At 41.2% G+C, this 17323-nt stretch overlaps 1 long non-coding RNA gene across 1 annotated transcript in view; it reads left to right on the forward strand.

Annotated features, from left to right (window-relative positions):
* LOC111944826 (uncharacterized) overlaps positions 1 to 14925 on the forward strand; it is an 87369-nt gene extending 72444 nt beyond the window's left edge. The window contains exon 3 of the long non-coding RNA XR_015284602.1: positions 14736 to 14925. This is a non-coding gene — a long non-coding RNA (uncharacterized LOC111944826). The remainder of the gene's footprint in view (positions 1 to 14735) is intronic.
* Positions 14926 to 17323: the final 2398 nt, after the last annotated feature.

A 17323-nucleotide genomic window follows, 5' to 3' on the forward strand; every position in this document is an offset into this window, starting at 1 on the left:
CATCTCACCCAACCATTTGTTTAGTCTCCCTTTCCAACTGGTGAGAGAATAGGCACCTGCCAAAAGAGAGAATAGGGCAGAAACTCATCCCATTCCTCTCTGGACACAATTCGGTTCTCGGGGAAACTGGAGAATTCCTGGAGCACCTGAGTACATGAGAATGCAGGTTTACTCTGGGGTATCTCAGGTAACTCTGGATGTCTGTGTTCACATCTCTGACTCGTGCCTCAGACACCCAGACCAAGGGATTACTCCCACATCAGAGATGTCTTTCTGCCTTCACTGACTGGAGGGATGCTCTGCATCTGCACAGATGATTCACACTCCCTAAAAGTGGCTGCAGGAGGATACCTTGGGATTTTTAACATAGCATTTATGATTATATGTAGGCAAGTGAATCACGCCACAGACAATTACCTGAGTCTAAACACTGCACTGTTAATGATTTAAGGTTAAATGAGGCAAAGCCAACCCTAAAATTCCCCTGACTCCACCACTGGGAGTGGCCAATGTTTCAAGCCTTATGGTTTCTATCTGCCAAGAACCCATATTGATTCCACTGCAATGCCTTGTGGAGAGACCACAGTGGTTTTATTCCACCACTTTGAGCCCAATTCACCCTTCAGAGTGACAAGCTGTATTATTAATGACTCCTTGTTTTCACTGAGCTCTTTGCGGTCGTGCTGGACTGCTGTCTCAACCGGACTTGACTTGAGCCGAAGTACCTCCATGCTCCAGTGCAGTTGCCTGCAGTGCAGACTTATCAACTGTGATTTTCTGACATGAGAAGGAATGTAAACATGCTTGACTGATGTTAGTAACCATTTTCTGCAATGCCAGCTCTGTACAATGAAATGTTCAGAAATGCCTATTATTGATGTGCTGAAACAAAAACACAGCTACTAGGTACTTGTTGCTATCAAATACAGTTTATGTATTCCTGGAAAAAGCAGATGGGATGTGGAAATGGCATATTTCCCACGTGAAGAATTAAGGGAAACACTTTCAAAGATCTTTCTCATTCCCTTTTCTCATTACTCGCTTCCTACATTTTCCCCCTCTCCCAATAATTTTTTCTCTTGCCATTAACTCTCTGAGGTTGGTACATGTCAGCATGATCACATCCCAGACTATGCATTCTACTGCACACACAGTATGATCCACATTACTAGTAGGGAATGGCATCCTCACTCAAACATAATACAGCAGATCTCCACTCTGCTCCAAATACTCCTTGTAGTTTTTTGAAAACTCTAATTTGTGAGTTCAAAGACAAAGGAGAAGTTCCCAAAGATGCAGCTTCTCAGACCAAAATACTGATGTTTAACTCTGGAGAGCACTTTAGGGTGGACACAAGAGCTTTACCAGCTTTCTCTGACCAATAGTGTAATGATAGTTTCTAAGAGGAGTCAGCTTCCTGTTACTGGATATGACTGAGAACTTTATTCCTGGAATAAAATCTTGGGAGCCTTGATTCCTGGACTAGTAAGTTTCCAGCCAGTTTTTAAAAGAAGGAATTTCTCAAAATACCCCAATCATAGTTAGGGTCCCCAAGATTCATGAAACTAAGTATGCTCCATCATGCTGTGGGGCTTTTGACTATGAGAAATATTCCATGCAGAATCACTACCACTGCTCTGCTACCAGAGCTCAAAAGTATCAGAAAAATTGTGGCCAGCAGGACCAGGGCGGGGATTGTCCTCTGTACTTGACATTGGTGAGGCCACACCTCGAGTGCTGTGTTCAGTTCTGGGCCCCTCATTTCAGGGTCACTGAGGGGCTGGAGTGTGTCCAGAGAAGGGCAACAGAGGTGGGGAAGGGTCTGGAGCACAAGTCCTGGAGCAGCTGAGGGAGCTGGGAGTGTTTAGCCTGGCAAAGAGAAGGCTCTGGGGGGACCTTATTGCTCCCTGCAACTCTCTGAAGGGAGGGTGTAGCTAGGTCAGGATTGCTCTCTATTTCTCTAGGCAACTAGTGACAGGACAAGGGGGAAAAGCCTCAGTCTGTGCCAGGGGAGGTTTAGGTTGGACATTAAGAGGAATTTCTTCCCAGAAAGAGTGATTAAACATTGTAATGGGCTGCCCAGGGAGGTTGTAGAGACAACATCCCTGGAGGTGTTTAAGGAAAGGCTGGACTCCCACACTCAGTGCCATGGTCTAGCTGACATGGTGATGTTTGGTCACAGGTTGGACTCGATGATCTCAGAGGTCTTTTTCAATCTAACCAATTCTGTGTTTCTGTGAAGTGAGCATATGCCAGTTCTTCCATTTCTGCATCACTATCCCAGTGAGATGGGCCATTTATAAGTTACATGGGAGCATAAATACACAGGGTAAAGACCAGATGAGTTTAACCACAGTCATGTGGAGTCAGTGTCCAGGTTTCATAACTGCAGGATAAGAATGTACTCTCCATGGGCAATACAAAGAGAGTCGGTGTGAGTAGTGGCATACATCTGTGAGGTGGAAAAGGAGCTTGGATAGGTGGTGAGGTCCCTCCATGAGCACTGACTCCGTAGGACACCCCCCCATACCACACCCTTCAAAGCTGTTGTATTAATCCTTTGAAAAACCTACATGTTGCTTTGTACAACTTTGTCTTTGTGCAAGAGATGTCTGAAATATCATGGGCATGATTTCTTACAGAAAAATATCCAAATGCAACAAAGATCCACTTATTTTTTACCCCAATTTCCATGGAAAACAGGGTGTATGTAATGGTGTTGTAAATACATTTCTGCCTTTTCCTGGTAACATTTTGAAGGAATTGGTTCATTTCAGCCACATAGGAAAGAGGAGTGAAGTTTCTAAGAATAATAATTCTTCCCTTATCTCATGAAAATAGGGAGCTAAGTGAAGAAATACTTTTTGATTTTTCAGAAAGAGAAGGACTGGTGGGTTAGTTCAGCTCTGATTAGAAAACAGAGCATCCACATAGGAATACTTTCCTCAAAATGTGAATCCTCAAAGAGCTCAGTTTTAGTTTGTTCCACCGCTCACAGGAGTGTGTTTTGCTCTAGCAGCACAGGCCTTATCTCACTTCCCTCAGCTCCTTCCTTTCTTTACCTATCTGCCCTTCCTCTGCAAGGGAGTGGGGCCCTGCTCTTTATTTCGCCCAGCCTCCAGATCGGAAATACATCACGTGAATAGGAGCCACACACAGACAGTGCTGGCAGTGACAGTGAGGAGGGTGAGCACTGGGAGCTGCTAGAAAGCTTTAATTTTTGGGACTTCATAGTGACAGGCCTCAGGGGGATGAGGTGCGGGTGTCTCCAGACGTGGACAAGCAGCAGCAGGGAGTGAAGCCAGGTGCTATTAGGGTGCCATGCTGTGTGCTTGCAGGCAAACCAGAAGCAGAAAAGCAGTCCAGGTGTGGCATGAAGCAAATGGTGCTTCAGCAATGTTAGCAGAAATGAGCAGGGCATGTATAAGCCCAGGGAGCAGAGGTGGAAGCATTAGGAAAGCAGCCCTGAGAGGCCAGGAGGCTGGTGCTCTGCAGCTGCAGCAGTACCTGTGCAGCTTGGAATAGACACCACCTCTGCAAAAGACCAGTGGGCAATGGCTTCCTGGTCCAAGAAAGCTACTGAAGACATGACTTCAATGATAAGAACATCTCCGTCACTTCATAGCTGTCGCTTTTCCTACCCACAGTGTCAGTGACCAGAATGACTAGATCCTGTAGTCAGGAGAAGTTAACATACAGTAGGAGCTCATTATCCATGTCTTTCTCTACCAGTATTCTTTAGAAGTTGCTGCTTTCTCCAAAGACAAGAAAATTTTGAAGGAACAAATTCAAAGTTTGTGCTTCTTTTTTTTCATTTTTTTTCTTTTTTATAATTTTGTTTACATGTTCATCAGCCAGTGTGGTGGGTTGACCTTGGCTGGACACAGGTGCCCACAAAACCTCTCTATCACTCCCCCTTCCCAGCAGGACATGGGAGGGAAAATAGGATGGAAAACAACTCATAGGTTGAAATAAGGCAGTTTATTAAACAAAAGTGAAAGTTTGCGCATGCACCAGCAAAGACAAACTAATATTTTTATTCTCAGCTTCCCATCAGCAAGCAAGATCAGGCCACTTCCCATGGAGCAGGGCCACAGCGTGTGTGATGGTTGTTCTGGAATACAAACATTGTAAATGACTAATGTTGCCACCCACTTCCTCCTCCTTTTCTTAGTTTTTCTATCTAAACTGACTGGTGTGGAATAATCTCTTGGTCAATTTGGGTCAGCTGGTCCAGATGTGTCCCCGCCCAGGATCTTGCCAACCCGCACCCTAATGCTGAGGGAATGCTAGGGACTCAGCAGTGATGCTGTGCCAGCCCTGCTCAGCAGCAGCCAAAGCACTGGTGTGTTATCAACACCTTTCCAGCTACCAAAACAAAACACAGCACTGTGGGGGCTGCTAAGGGAAAATGAACTCCATCTCAGCCAAACCAAATACACATGTCACTTCTCGTCATTTGTGTCAGAGCCCACATAATTTTATGTCTTTTCTAACTATTCCCTTGCATTTATTTTCTCATTATTGAAATTCCTTCTTACCCACACATACAATTAAAACTGCATGCTTAAACCATCTTTATACCAAACATACATATTAATAAATATTCATTAACTACTATCCCACATCCTTCTACAGATAGATGCTATTTTCCCACTTCATGAGCTTCCTCCACCCCTCCAGATGTTCAAAACAGGCCATGCATGACTTGGACCCCATTCCATCAGGATGGGTGCTCAGGACAGGAGAGGCAGCACACTTGTTCATCAGGCACCAAAACCAGCCCAGCCCAGGTCACTGTCACACCCTCCTGCAACTTAACACCACAAATTATGTTTCCCCTCAAGGTTAAATCTCCTAGAGTCATACACTGGGTCTCCCCAGCCTTCCACATAACCCATCAAGGAGATGCACACCTTTGCTTGGGCAAACACAATCTCACAAATGGGTTTGCCTTTTCCCATGTGAGGAGAAATCCTCATCAATTTACCCATCCACTTCCCTATGTGTAGTACAGTGACCTTATCACCCCCACAAAATGTAAGGGTTTTGTTTGGACAGGACCAGGCCTGTTAGCTGACCCTCTAGTGTTAGCCAGCCTTGGGCTTGCTAAATTTGTGTCTCAATGCTTAAGTGGCTCATTACAAAATTATTTTAATGTAGTCTTCGGCAGCCCATTATAACAATATTTCCAGAGATTTGTGAGTGATTAGGGATATGATGTAAAACAGAGTTATACTGAATTTGTTGTCCCAGAGTTCTACCTGCTGAGTTTCAAAGGGAGATAACAACACCTGGCCACAGGTCCTCACTGCTTTGAGCACTCTCAACTACCTGCTCATAAAAATTGTCTAGTTGAAAAACAAGCTAGTTTTGTTGAGAAACAATCTTGTTTTGTCTGCAACCTTCCAAGCATCCAGTTGTTTGTACTATTCTTTTCATAAGAGCTCTACACTGAACCTCCTATGACTCTCCTGAATTTCAGCCTTTCCTTAACTTCCCCATTTCCTATTAACTTTTGCTGCCATACCCTCTGTGGGCTTTTTGTTCTTACAAGAGGAAGTCATACTCTTCCAGCCTGAATGAGAAAAAATGAACTTGGTTTGTCCTGCAGCTGCCACAAAGCACCATGTGTCTTTGAGTCTTGTGGGATGTTGATTATCCATCAAAGCTGAAAGCTTTTAAGGGCATGGTGGAAACAAAGATGAGCACTATCTCCTCAAGAGTATTTCTGGTACTCTCAAGACCTCTCTCTGACACTTATATTAATCTTTCTACCTTGATAAGAAAGTTTTTTAATGGGACCATTTGAAGATTATGTTTTACTGGTTCCCTGGCCAAAATATCAGATTTTCTCCTGAAAGAAAAGACCATAAGTACTTATACACCTTCATGCCTTCCAGAAAAGCTGCCTGTTCTTTTGTTTCCTGGTTTGTAAGTGATACTGTCTCAGACACATCAATACCAGTTGTGAAACCCAGAAAGGCTTTTGGGTATGAGTTTTGCAGTTTGCTTGAATAAAAGCCTGAGAGTCTGTTATTTCCAGCCTGTTAAGCTGGTGCAATACATGACATTGTTTCTCCATAACATTTTTTAAACTTGAATATGAAAACTGTATGGCTATCCTGTTGCAATCTCTGTATTTTTAAAATGTAAAATAACCTACATTTCTGGAAAGCAATGGCAATCTGAATTAATTGGGTTCTGTCTTTCGTGAAGAACCCCCCCAAAATATGGGTTGAGCTTAATAAACAAGCAGTTACATCATTCTTATGGGTGCCACTTAGATATATCCCATGACTTCTGGTGCAGTGCTACAGAGTGGAGTCTCTAGCTTACTTCACTTTACTAAATCCCAGATAAGTGAAACAGATATTATAAACTCTTAAGAAAGCTGTGATGAGCACATGTTTTCCTGGAAATTTTCCTTCAGGGTCAGACATGGCAAAGATAACCTAAGTAATCTAACCCTTTTTTCATTCAGGTATACAGACTAAGAAACTTTTTGGCTTGCAAGAAGTGCAGTGATTCAGTATCAATGTAGGAGTGGTAAGATTTGCAATGAATGCACACTGGGATACAGTCATTTCAAAGAGAGGGGTATGTTGGGATGTCTTGAACTACATTAGCCAAGTGCCCTGTGCCTCAAAGAAATGCAACAGCAGTGTGCTAAAGGTGCTTACTGCACTGTTTGCTTACAGCTTCACTAATGAAAGCAGCCTACAAGAACATTTCATTTAAATGTCTGCAGCTATCTTTCCAGCAGGGAGAGAGGAAATGCTCCTTATGAATAAAGGAAAGCAAGAAGGCTTATGTATACCTGCCTGGGCAGTACTCTTAGCAAAGCTCTAGCACAGAGCTTTCCTGTTAGGTTTCTTACATGCTCCCAGAATCCCAACCAATTGCTTGTGCACCAAATCCACTTTCAGATAAGCTTACTTGAAAAATATCTACTTGGATCCTAAGCTTCATGGTGTGGAAAGATAAAAAAAAAAAATCTGCTAAAATGGTAAGATGTTGCTGAGGGACAAATGTAAAGGGATAATTTATGTGAGTTGTTTTGAGTTTTCTTTCCTTCAGCCTTGTACTTGCCCTGGTTACAAGGGAGTCATTTGTCATCTCTTCCCATGGTAATCCTTAGTCTCTTCTTTCTCTCTTCTATGTTCTTTGGGAACTAAAATGAGAGCCGAAAGTCATGTTCACCTTCTCCAAAGCAGCCGCTGAACTGGAAAAGCCTTTTTCTATTTGTGTTTACTTCTAAGGCAATGAAACAAGAGCTCAGGGGAGCCAGCTACAAAGTCCACCAAGCCTTTCCTCCCAGGCAGTCTCCAGAAGTTTTTCTAGCTGCACCTACAGACCCTTCCAAAAATCTTCCTCTCCCTCACTCCCAAAACTCTTTGGAGGATACATAAAAGCTAGTACCATTAATTACAACTTTTAGCAGCTGACTGCAACAATGTGGGTGTGTGACCAGTGAGAGCAGCTTGTCCTCTGCAGTGCAGTTACACCATCCAGGGGACCTGAGCTAACTAACCCAGGTCAGCAAGGTGTCACATGAAAGGAGGGCTGGGACACATGCCAGAAGCATAAGAGAAACCCCCTCCTGTGTCTCCACACTTTTAACTAAGTACCTTATCCACTGCCAGCCACTGCCAGCCCCCTTGAAGGGCTCACCCTGACAGTTTACAGGGTGACACTGTTAATTAAGGCACTGTGAAATTGTGACAGGGTAAGGGTGGAAGATTGCCATTGATAGCAACTGACTGCGAAAACACATTGAAAGCAATACACAGACAAGCTCTAATAACCAACAAAAGTAACCCAAGATAAACATTTAGTACACACAGAATAAGGTTCTTACCTCAGAGTCATCCCTATGGGGGAAAAGATATGTTCAGCCCATTTGAGTGAGCCCAGAAGTTACAATGAAGTCTTCCCTAACTTTTCCCTATTCTTAACTTTTAGGTAGAGCTTGGGTGAGTAGTCACACATACCTTTGTTGCTACTTGGTGTAAAATTCTCTCACTTTGCTCTTAAGGATATAGTCAATAAAATGTGGAGTGCCTGCCCAGAGAGGGGTGGCTGTACCTTGAGGAGGGTAACTTTGGGATGGAGGCACGTGTTAGTGTTTCAATCAGATTATAACAAGCCAAGTTCATCCAAGAAGGGTGATTTCACCACAGCTTCTGGGTCAGCAGCAAGGCATCTTCTCCTGTCTCCCTTGGCTTGACAGCTACTATGTGGTTTATCAGCTACTTGGTACCATCAAGTTCCCATTTCTGCAAGGATTTCAACAGAGCCTGGTAGCTGTGTCTCCACTCCATGCCCATTTCAACTCTCTTAATAAGTACTTAAGGTTCCACACTGAGTGTGGGGAGTCACTGTGGGAGAGGTTTTGAGCATGCCAGCTGCATTCCAGCCAGGGTACAGGAACTGCATTTCATCCTATAATTTCTGTTCTTTCCAAACTTCTGTTAGAATAACAATATTACTTCCTATTTTTTCTCTAATTTTACCCCTAGTCATCTTCCCAATCAGGGGTACTGTGGGTGTTAAGGAAGAGGTCAGCCCCTAGGTTTTGTGAGTTGGCTGCAGAGGGCAGCTCACCTTTAATTAACAGTTTAATTAACCCTACCAATTAGCAGTGGCCAAAATAAAAATATCTTCCCTTCTCAGCTGAAACATAGCTCTTGTTCTTGCCCTGCTCCTGAGCATCAACAGTGACCTGGTGCAGGGGACTGATCCAGCTGGAAACAAAGCAGGCTCTCTGCCAAGTGTGAATTTGGGGAAATTAATCTGAAATCTCTGACTGATAGATATAGGTAATGAAGTTCAAAATATTATATAGGACTGCTGATAAATACCAAAAGCTTTTCCCTATTGGCTTGGCTTATCTTAAAGTGGAAAGAACTTTATCATGGGGGCAATTTCTCTTTGTTAGCAACTCCCCTTTAAACACACAACTAATTAAGTACCAGTCACTTCTGTATCTATACAGACATACCACTGAGAGTGTACACTTTACTTCAATTTACTTCAATTAATGAGCTGTTCCCTGGGCAATTCCATGACAAATGCTACCATTTAGGTCTCTAAAACCCAATTTTTTCCCAAAGTGTTTCTTTATGCTCCAGACAAGTACTTCCATACAAGTTTTCTCTTGTGTTCTGTTAGTGAGAAGGCCCACAAATTCAAAAGGAGCAAAGACACAGAAAGGAGACCCAAATCACTAATATCTGTATTCCATGTGAGGCAGAGATCACCTAGGTCTGCCTAAATTCTCTGTTTCCAGCTTAGGTCTAAAAGGTTTAATGTGCTCATCACTTTCTCCAGCTTTCATCCACTGGCAGCTGGAGTTGTTTATTTAGTCTTGTAGGCACGAATGGTAATTGATTAAAGAAAAAAACAGCAAAGGGTGATTACTTCTGCTGCCCTGTTGGAGGTTGTCGCCCTGAAAACTCAGCTTCTGAGCTTGCTAACATAGTTTTCTAAAGACTTTCCCAGGACAGTAACTGTAAACATAGATATGTGTACATTCTTTCTGATATACATCTTGTGATGGGCATCTCTCATGGCCAGTGCAGTGAGAAAGTGTTATCCTGACCATCCAATCCCTGGTCATGGTCAGAAACCTATAAATCCTGGGAGGAAAAATAAACTCTGCTCTTCCTTTCACCACACCTCGATCTGTGTCTGTGTGGTCTATTCATGTTCAGCGGCAGCAGGAGGTTTCTGGTCTTTGGCAGTTACACAAATAAGAGAGCCAGGAGAGCTGAAAAAGCACAGCCACTGGTAAGGGAAGGATCTGGGGACAGGCTAAGGAGACTAACCCACTCTGGAGTGGGTTTCTCACAGTCATCAGATCCACAGTAGGAATGCCTGCTTCCTTTTCCTCTCTCACAAGCCAGAGGCCTTCAATGAATGTCCCAGGCGCATTCATTGCCACTCATGAGGGGACAGCACTCCCCATTTGCTTTGTAGGAACTGTGGGCATGAACAATGAGAATCTTTCCCATGTTAACCAAACCCTTTGTGATCAAGGTCACCCACAGGTTTACCTTCCTTCTGCAGCTGTCCCTGGCTGTGGACACTGTGCCCTCTGACCACCTACGTCCCCTCTGCCGAGCCAGACGTGCCATAGGGAGGCAGAAAGGGAAGGCAGAAGTTATCTGTGTCCAATGCCAGCCCATGGTCAGTGCTGATGTGTGATCACCATGCCCTTTAGGCCATCCAGACTATCAGAGTTAATCAGATCTTACCAGTGACCTAATGAATCTCTGAAATCTGTCTACAGGCACAGGATTTGCACATTTAAAGTGTGACACTTTAAGATATCCAGAGCAGGTGAATTTACATCTTCCCTTGTCACCATAAGGTCCCCTAACAGGCACCTCTAGGACAAAATTTATCTTATTCAAATGAGATTAGAGTAAAATAGGTCAAATTAATTGTGTCCTTATTTCTTCCCAGCGAGCACAAATGGAGTCTAATGTAAGTAATTCAGAAATAAATATCTCTGCTATAGATATTTGTGGTTGGAGAAAAAAAGAATCCAAGCCATTGATTTAATCCTTCTGCTCCAAAGTAATCATCTGTAAGATGGGTGTCTATGTAGGCTCCTCTTACAATCAAACAACAAGAAAAGGCACTACTAGAGAAGTACCTAGTGAATGGGCCAGTCTGAGGATTACTCACATTTTAGAAGTGCCAATTAGGTGTCTAAAATGTGAGAATAAAACTACACTGAAAAGACAAACAGCATATTCTGGTTTAGCACTTAACTCTGAATCCTGATCATCATTTTATTTCAGAGCAAACCAGCACATTACCCAAAAAACCCAAAAAAACCAAGAAGTCTCCAATTCCTTTCTGGAAAAGGACAGAGAAAGTGAATAGAGAAAGAAAAATTCTGATTTCAAATATGTTTTGGGTTTGAGGGTTTTTTGTCCCAGAATGAAAGATGCACATTCCTCTCCTTCTGCAGACAGAAGGGGCTCTGCTCAGTTGTCCTCACATAGGCCCTGGAGACTTCTGAGGCTTCATGGAACATCAGAGATCTCCATCAGGACTGGCAAATGTGGCACCATACCTAAGGGAAGCCCATGCCCTCATTACCAACAGCAAAGTGATAGACTTGTGCTTAAGGCATCTCACAAAAGAAAAACATATTAATGTTTAAGTAAGGGATTCACACACAAAAATGTATGATATAACTGCTTTTATTCAGACAACTAAAAGTTTGACCTTATCTAGTATTTCTTCTTCAAATTCCCCTTTGAATCTTCCTGTTTCTGTCCTGACTTCAAAGCAGTTAAAAAAATGTGAGGTACTTACTTCATCAGCCTTCCATATGGTCAAGGCCCAAGAGATGGTGATATAAAGGTCAGCATGGAGTGAAAACTCACCCCAGCTTGAAACAGATTAATCAGTATTGTTTGGATCTCTCTATCAGATCACCTGGTAAAATACAGACATCGCCTTAAATGACAGAGGATAAATTTTTTTTGGAAACTGGTAGTATACCACTCACTGATTTTATCATTGCATCATTCAGTCTTCAAGAGCAAAATGCCTATGTCTTTATATGATTATGGAGTCATTGACCCAAGCCCTCCTAATTTCCTTCTCCAAAAAAGAATTTTTATTAATCCTACAGCAAAATGATGGCACTTGGCTCATGGAAGACACTGTCATTTCCATTGTGTGGAGTTAAAAAAGTAATTTTATCATTTCAGTTTCTCCTGTATAGGATCTAATCTTCAGACAGTCCTGTATCATGACTGACCTTTAAATTGTAACAAGCAATCAAATATATTAATTCTATTATCCTATACAATCTTTCTTTGACTGTCCTTTGACTTTGAATCAGAATGAGAGTTAGCAAAACTTCCAATTCACTTTTTAAAAAACTTTTATGGTTCTTTCCACTCTGCAGGGTAACTGGACAGCAGTCAAGTTAAGTAGCTCACAAACTCATGAGTAATAAGTCATTAAGGCAGAATAGAGTACCTAAAACAATGTTAAAATTCACTTCTCCTGTCAAGTCCTTACTGGTGACCCCAGAACTTTTCTTATCCCTTCATTTACACTTACCTTTTCTTCTCACATTTCCCTGGACATCTTTTCTCAACATAGAGGATACTTCCCACCTCATCCACCTCAAAACTTTTCTTTCAAATTTATTTGCCTCATCCAACTGTTATCTCTTTCCCTGCCCCTTGGAAAGAGCCTTACTCCTAAATTGTGATTGTGTTTTCTTCTGGAGGTTTCCATCACTTACATCATTTCCTTGAGCTCTTACTCAGTGACTCCTCATGGAGGAGCTTGGCATTTTGCTACAGGAGTATCTTTCCTGACTTGTTGTCATCTTTTACATGACTTATTCCTCTAAAAGCATTGTTTTCTGGTTGCTCTGGCTGTCTTCACTTGGATCTTCCTTCAGTCTCCAACAACACAGCCCATGTCTCTAACCAGCCTTCTTCTATTGACACACACTAAGATCTCAGCCTGTTTCCCTGACACCTCCTCAAGGACATGCAGCTTTCACCTTACCAGAGTGGTTTAACGCTCCCTTCTTTTATTATTAATTCCTTCAGGTAGTACCCACTTCTGGGCCCCTAGCCTGATCATCGACTTCATCTGTAGCTTCTCTGCATCTCCTGACATTCTGAACTTCACCCTGAGCAGCAATTGCATCAATTTAATGGTTGCAATCTCCATCCATATGGCTAAATCTCTTTTACAGCTCTCATTATCAGCTTGTCTTACTTATTGCAACACATTTTTTCTCCAGCATTGATAAACATTTTTCCCCTTACCTGTTCAGGGTGTTCCCACTTCCCTGTTATATCCCATATCTTTGCATCTTGTTTCTCTTATCTCATTTATTTTAAGTGATGTGTCTGTCTTCAAAGCCTGTCATGGTCGGGCCCACTCGGCTTGTCACCTGTCATTCAGTTCTTCAAAGACCACTCTTTTCTTTGATTGCTCTACTGTTTCTAATATCCTGCTTGCTAAATCCTGAACACATTTGTGATAACTTTCTTCCATTCTCTTCCGTGCTGTGGGCATTATGCCATTGTGGACTCTGTGTCTAACTCTGAAACAGAGAGCCTGTAGAAATTACAGGCCACATAGCTTCTCAGTCTTGCCTGAGAAACTAGCCTGGGAAAAACATGAGAAAGAATTAAAACAATCCTCAGAGACAGAAAACAGCCTTGCAGGTGCTGTTTGTCTGTCCCTTGTTTTCTTTGCAAGAGAAAATCAGAGGGTGTTGTGCACCACTGACCAATGATGGTGATGCAGTAATTTACTAACCAATAAGAGTTTCCTTTCTGTACTTTCCACGAACCAGTCTATAAAACAAACCTAAAGTAATAAACTAGAGACATTCTCCTGATTGATTCCATGAGAGTCTGTGTTGCTCATTCCCAGCTGTTCCTAATAGAGCGACATGCCATAGACATCTTCTTTATCTTGCTGTCATTCAGAATAATTCCCATTTTCCTTTACCTAATATCTATAGAAAGCTTTAGAAAAGCTTCTCTTTTTTGGCAATCTGAAATTCCCTCCCATCTTGCCAATTAGAATGTGTTTCCTTGAAGAAGTCTCTTCATCTCTCTGATGTTGATAATCTTTGTCTTAAATTTAAATAGTGAACTTCTCTGGGGTAAGGGAACTCTTTTTATTCTGTGACAAGCTCATATATCACAGTCATAAATATACAATAACAATGTACAACATAAAATAATCATAACAATGATAATGACAAGAAATCTGTTTCAAATAAAAACTCAACAGTGAAAGTTTTAGTGGCTTTAAAAATATAATTCACTTCTTGCTTTGGCATACATTTTACAGCTTTATCACTAGCCACAGCACAATGTTTATGGAGCTATAAACATATTTGTATAAACAAATAGATAAATGACAACAAAGCATCACTTAAAAAGAGAGTTTATTCTTATTTTGCCACATGACTGGGACAAGTGAATGTGAAGGCATACTCTAAAATTACCTTGCAAATTGTCCTATTGCTGACTGGGTGACACTGGCTTCTCACTGCCTGAGCCATCTGTTCTGCTCTCAGCAAACTCTGGTCCTCCATCCCCTCATCCTCTTCTGCTGTATTTCCATGGAAAATAAGATGTGTCTGTGGTGACTGACGGGTGTTCCCTCCGACCTTCAATCCATTTGTTGTCAGCCAGGTTTCCTTTTCTGAGTTCTTTATGTGAAAATTGCCTTTTAACCGTGCTGCTTTGTGCCATTTCTCCCTTGTCCAAAATGACATATGACAAGACATTCTCAGCTCTTCCAGCCTGCCAGCTCTGATAGCATGCTGCCCTGCCTGCCTTTTTCTGCATCTGACTGATAAGAAATTTCCATCAGCAGAAGAGGAAAATAAGGAGTGCAATGGCCACTGACATATAATTTTCCTGTGCAGTCGAATTGTGTAAACTGCATGTATAGAAAAAGAATGGCAAATAGCCAAGTACTCTGTGTCTCAAGAGAGGACAGGGTGTCCTGGGCACAGCTTGCCTTATTCCAGCTCCTTCCCATCCCTGCCAAGATCGCAGGTCTGCCCTGGGATGCACCAGAGTTCAGTAGTCACGGCAAAACCACCTCATCAATGTTACATTTGGAGTGCCTTAAAAGTTTGTTTGGGATATTTTGTCCTCTTCCCTGGAGTTCCGAAGTCAGAAGGGTAGAAAATTGACAGATTTTTTTTGCCCCAGGTTTCCTGTTCAAGAAAAATCCAGCTGCTGTTTGGCTCAGATGTTTTACCAAAGAGCACAGAGAAGAAGAGGCCAGCTCACTCTGAGATAACCTACCCAGGCACTCGTGCAATCTGCTGCTGTTGGGACACAGGGACACATGCAGCTCCCATTTCCACTTGAACGCTGCAATTACTGGGGGCATGAAGCTGTAAGTATGGAGAAAAAAATAACTCATTATACTTACAAATTATATTCACAGGTACTTAGTTGGATGATTTAGCTCTTAGTTCATAAATTCTTCAAGCTGTGGTATCATCCTCCATAATTGAAATACACTTAGTAATAGACATGTAATTGAATAGATATCAAAAAAGTAGTGGGGATAGCACAGGAAATTAATCTATTTAACAAGGAACATATTCTGGTAGTCATCTTGTAGTATTCCAGACAGAATCAAGAAGAAAAACATTTTAAAAGCTCCCTGAAAGGGATATTACAGTATGAGGTATCCTTCTGGTGGTCTTCATTTTGTTTATTTTTTATGTTTAGAATTCCAAAATCATAGGAGGCCATCTGTTTGTCAGCCCATGGCTGATTTTGTTCCTAGTGTATGTGTACAAACACATAAGAATCATCTCACTGCAATGCATCCTGGAGGTGTGTAGCACTGAAAGTGATTTGTAAGAAAGATCTTTTTTATTTTTATTTTTATTTTTTAGTTTGAAAATGGCAGTTTGTCAAAACCATACTTTTTTTTAATGTCAAAGTATTGCTTTCAGTATTTTATTCCAAGTCAAAAAAATTGACATTTGTTTAATATCTTGTTCCAGTATCTTCAAAAAGAAGTGCTCTGCTTTTTCATTTAAAAAACATTTTCCTTCTGAGATGTAATTACAGTGAAAGTAAGATTTTTTAAATTAAAAAGATCAGCATTTAAAAGTGAGCATTTCAACTACTCTAAAGCTATTTTTGTAGGGGATGGAGGTTGTTTGTTTAATTTTGTTGTCTTTGAGGTTCTTGGGCTTTGTCCCAGTTTGGTGGAGGAATCTGAAATATTTTAAAGCCAAGAAAATGAGAAAATAGCTTCTTGTCCTATATAACAAGAAAATAGCTTCTTGCAGAATTCAAACATGGTGACAAGTGAGTGTTGAGTGATGAACTGCCTCACTTAGTGATCTCCTGGCCTCTCTGTTAATATGCTGGTGGGGTTTACACCAGGCCAGTTCCATGTGAAACCCAGTTACGGTACTGGCCTATTTTCGTTATACACTGCATCACAGAGGTTTGAATAATTACCTTGATTATACTTTTTTCTTCTTAAAACCCACATGTGATGTGGAATTAAGTTTCAACGAAGTGCCATCTCAGGCTTACAGGTCCATTAGTTATATTTTGACTGAGGAGCCAATGTAAGGATTCAGTATAGAGATGCACAGAACTGGTATGTTCTGTTGGTACATAAACAAAAACTGTTGGGTTTTTTTTGTCAAGCCACTTCTGGAGATTTCCAATCCCAGCACTTCATTTCCTGAAAATCTTCAGTGGAAAACCTGTTCATAAATTAATGGAGATTAGATATAAGGCCTGTGAACAAATTGTCTCAAACTAGGCCATCACATTTACTAACAGCACTAAGAAAGTATAATGAATAATCAAGAATGTGTTTAACATGGTGGAGGATTTTTCAGCTCATCTACAAACTCACACTAAGTAGCATGCCTAGAATTTAAAAGTTTGATGCATTTTAAATGTTAATCTGTGTGGAATTCCTTTACAGAAGCATATAATTATTAGTGCCATTTTGAGCTTAGGGACTTTTTCTATTTAGATAAGTATTACTGATGTTGAGAAACAGCTTTTATATCTAATTTGTCTTTTCACAATACTGTGTAAGTGGGTAATTCTTCTGTTGAGGAACATATTGTCTTTAGCCATATTATACTACTTAACTGCAATTATTATTCAATTCAACCTCGTCAGTCATTTATTTTTCAGTCAGTTTACTGGTACAAGAAAGATTTTCTCAGTCACTTTGACATTTTCACTGTTACTAAAATTCAGAATTGTAAGAAGTGATTCTTCTTGAACTACCTGCTGTATTTCCAGTTGTTGATCATAATTTTTTTTTCAACAATTGTCTTGATATTTCATCAATTGCTTTCATGCTTTGTATCTTCTGCTTGGGACACTGGATAATAAGAACTGTGAGTAACTGCATTACTCATCGCATAACATCAATTCCTTTTGTCTCTTGTGAATAAACTGCTTGCATAGATCAGGTCTTTTGGTTGACAAAGTCCAGATTTAGAAAGTGTTCAAATGTGGTCTTGGACATACAGTTCAGAAGGTTGTGAAATTTGTATTAATCACACATAGGCCTTCAGGTCTGTTTTCCACATTATTTTTCTCCAGATCCAAAATAAACTCACATAATGGGCTGTGGTGGTTTTTTAACCTTCAGCATTGGCCTGTCTCACATCCTTTGGAATGATACCAGATGATCAACCTCCTTTCCTTTGGGGAAGAGGGTCCATACCGCTGTGAAGAATTTGAGCCTGGGGAAAAGAGGTGAACATTTCTTTTTCTCCTAGTATTTTAAAGAGCAA

The sequence above is a fragment of the Cyanistes caeruleus genome, chromosome 3, assembly GCF_971803275.1.
Source record: "Cyanistes caeruleus chromosome 3, bCyaCae1.hap1.1, whole genome shotgun sequence".
NCBI lineage: Eukaryota > Metazoa > Chordata > Aves > Passeriformes > Paridae > Cyanistes > Cyanistes caeruleus.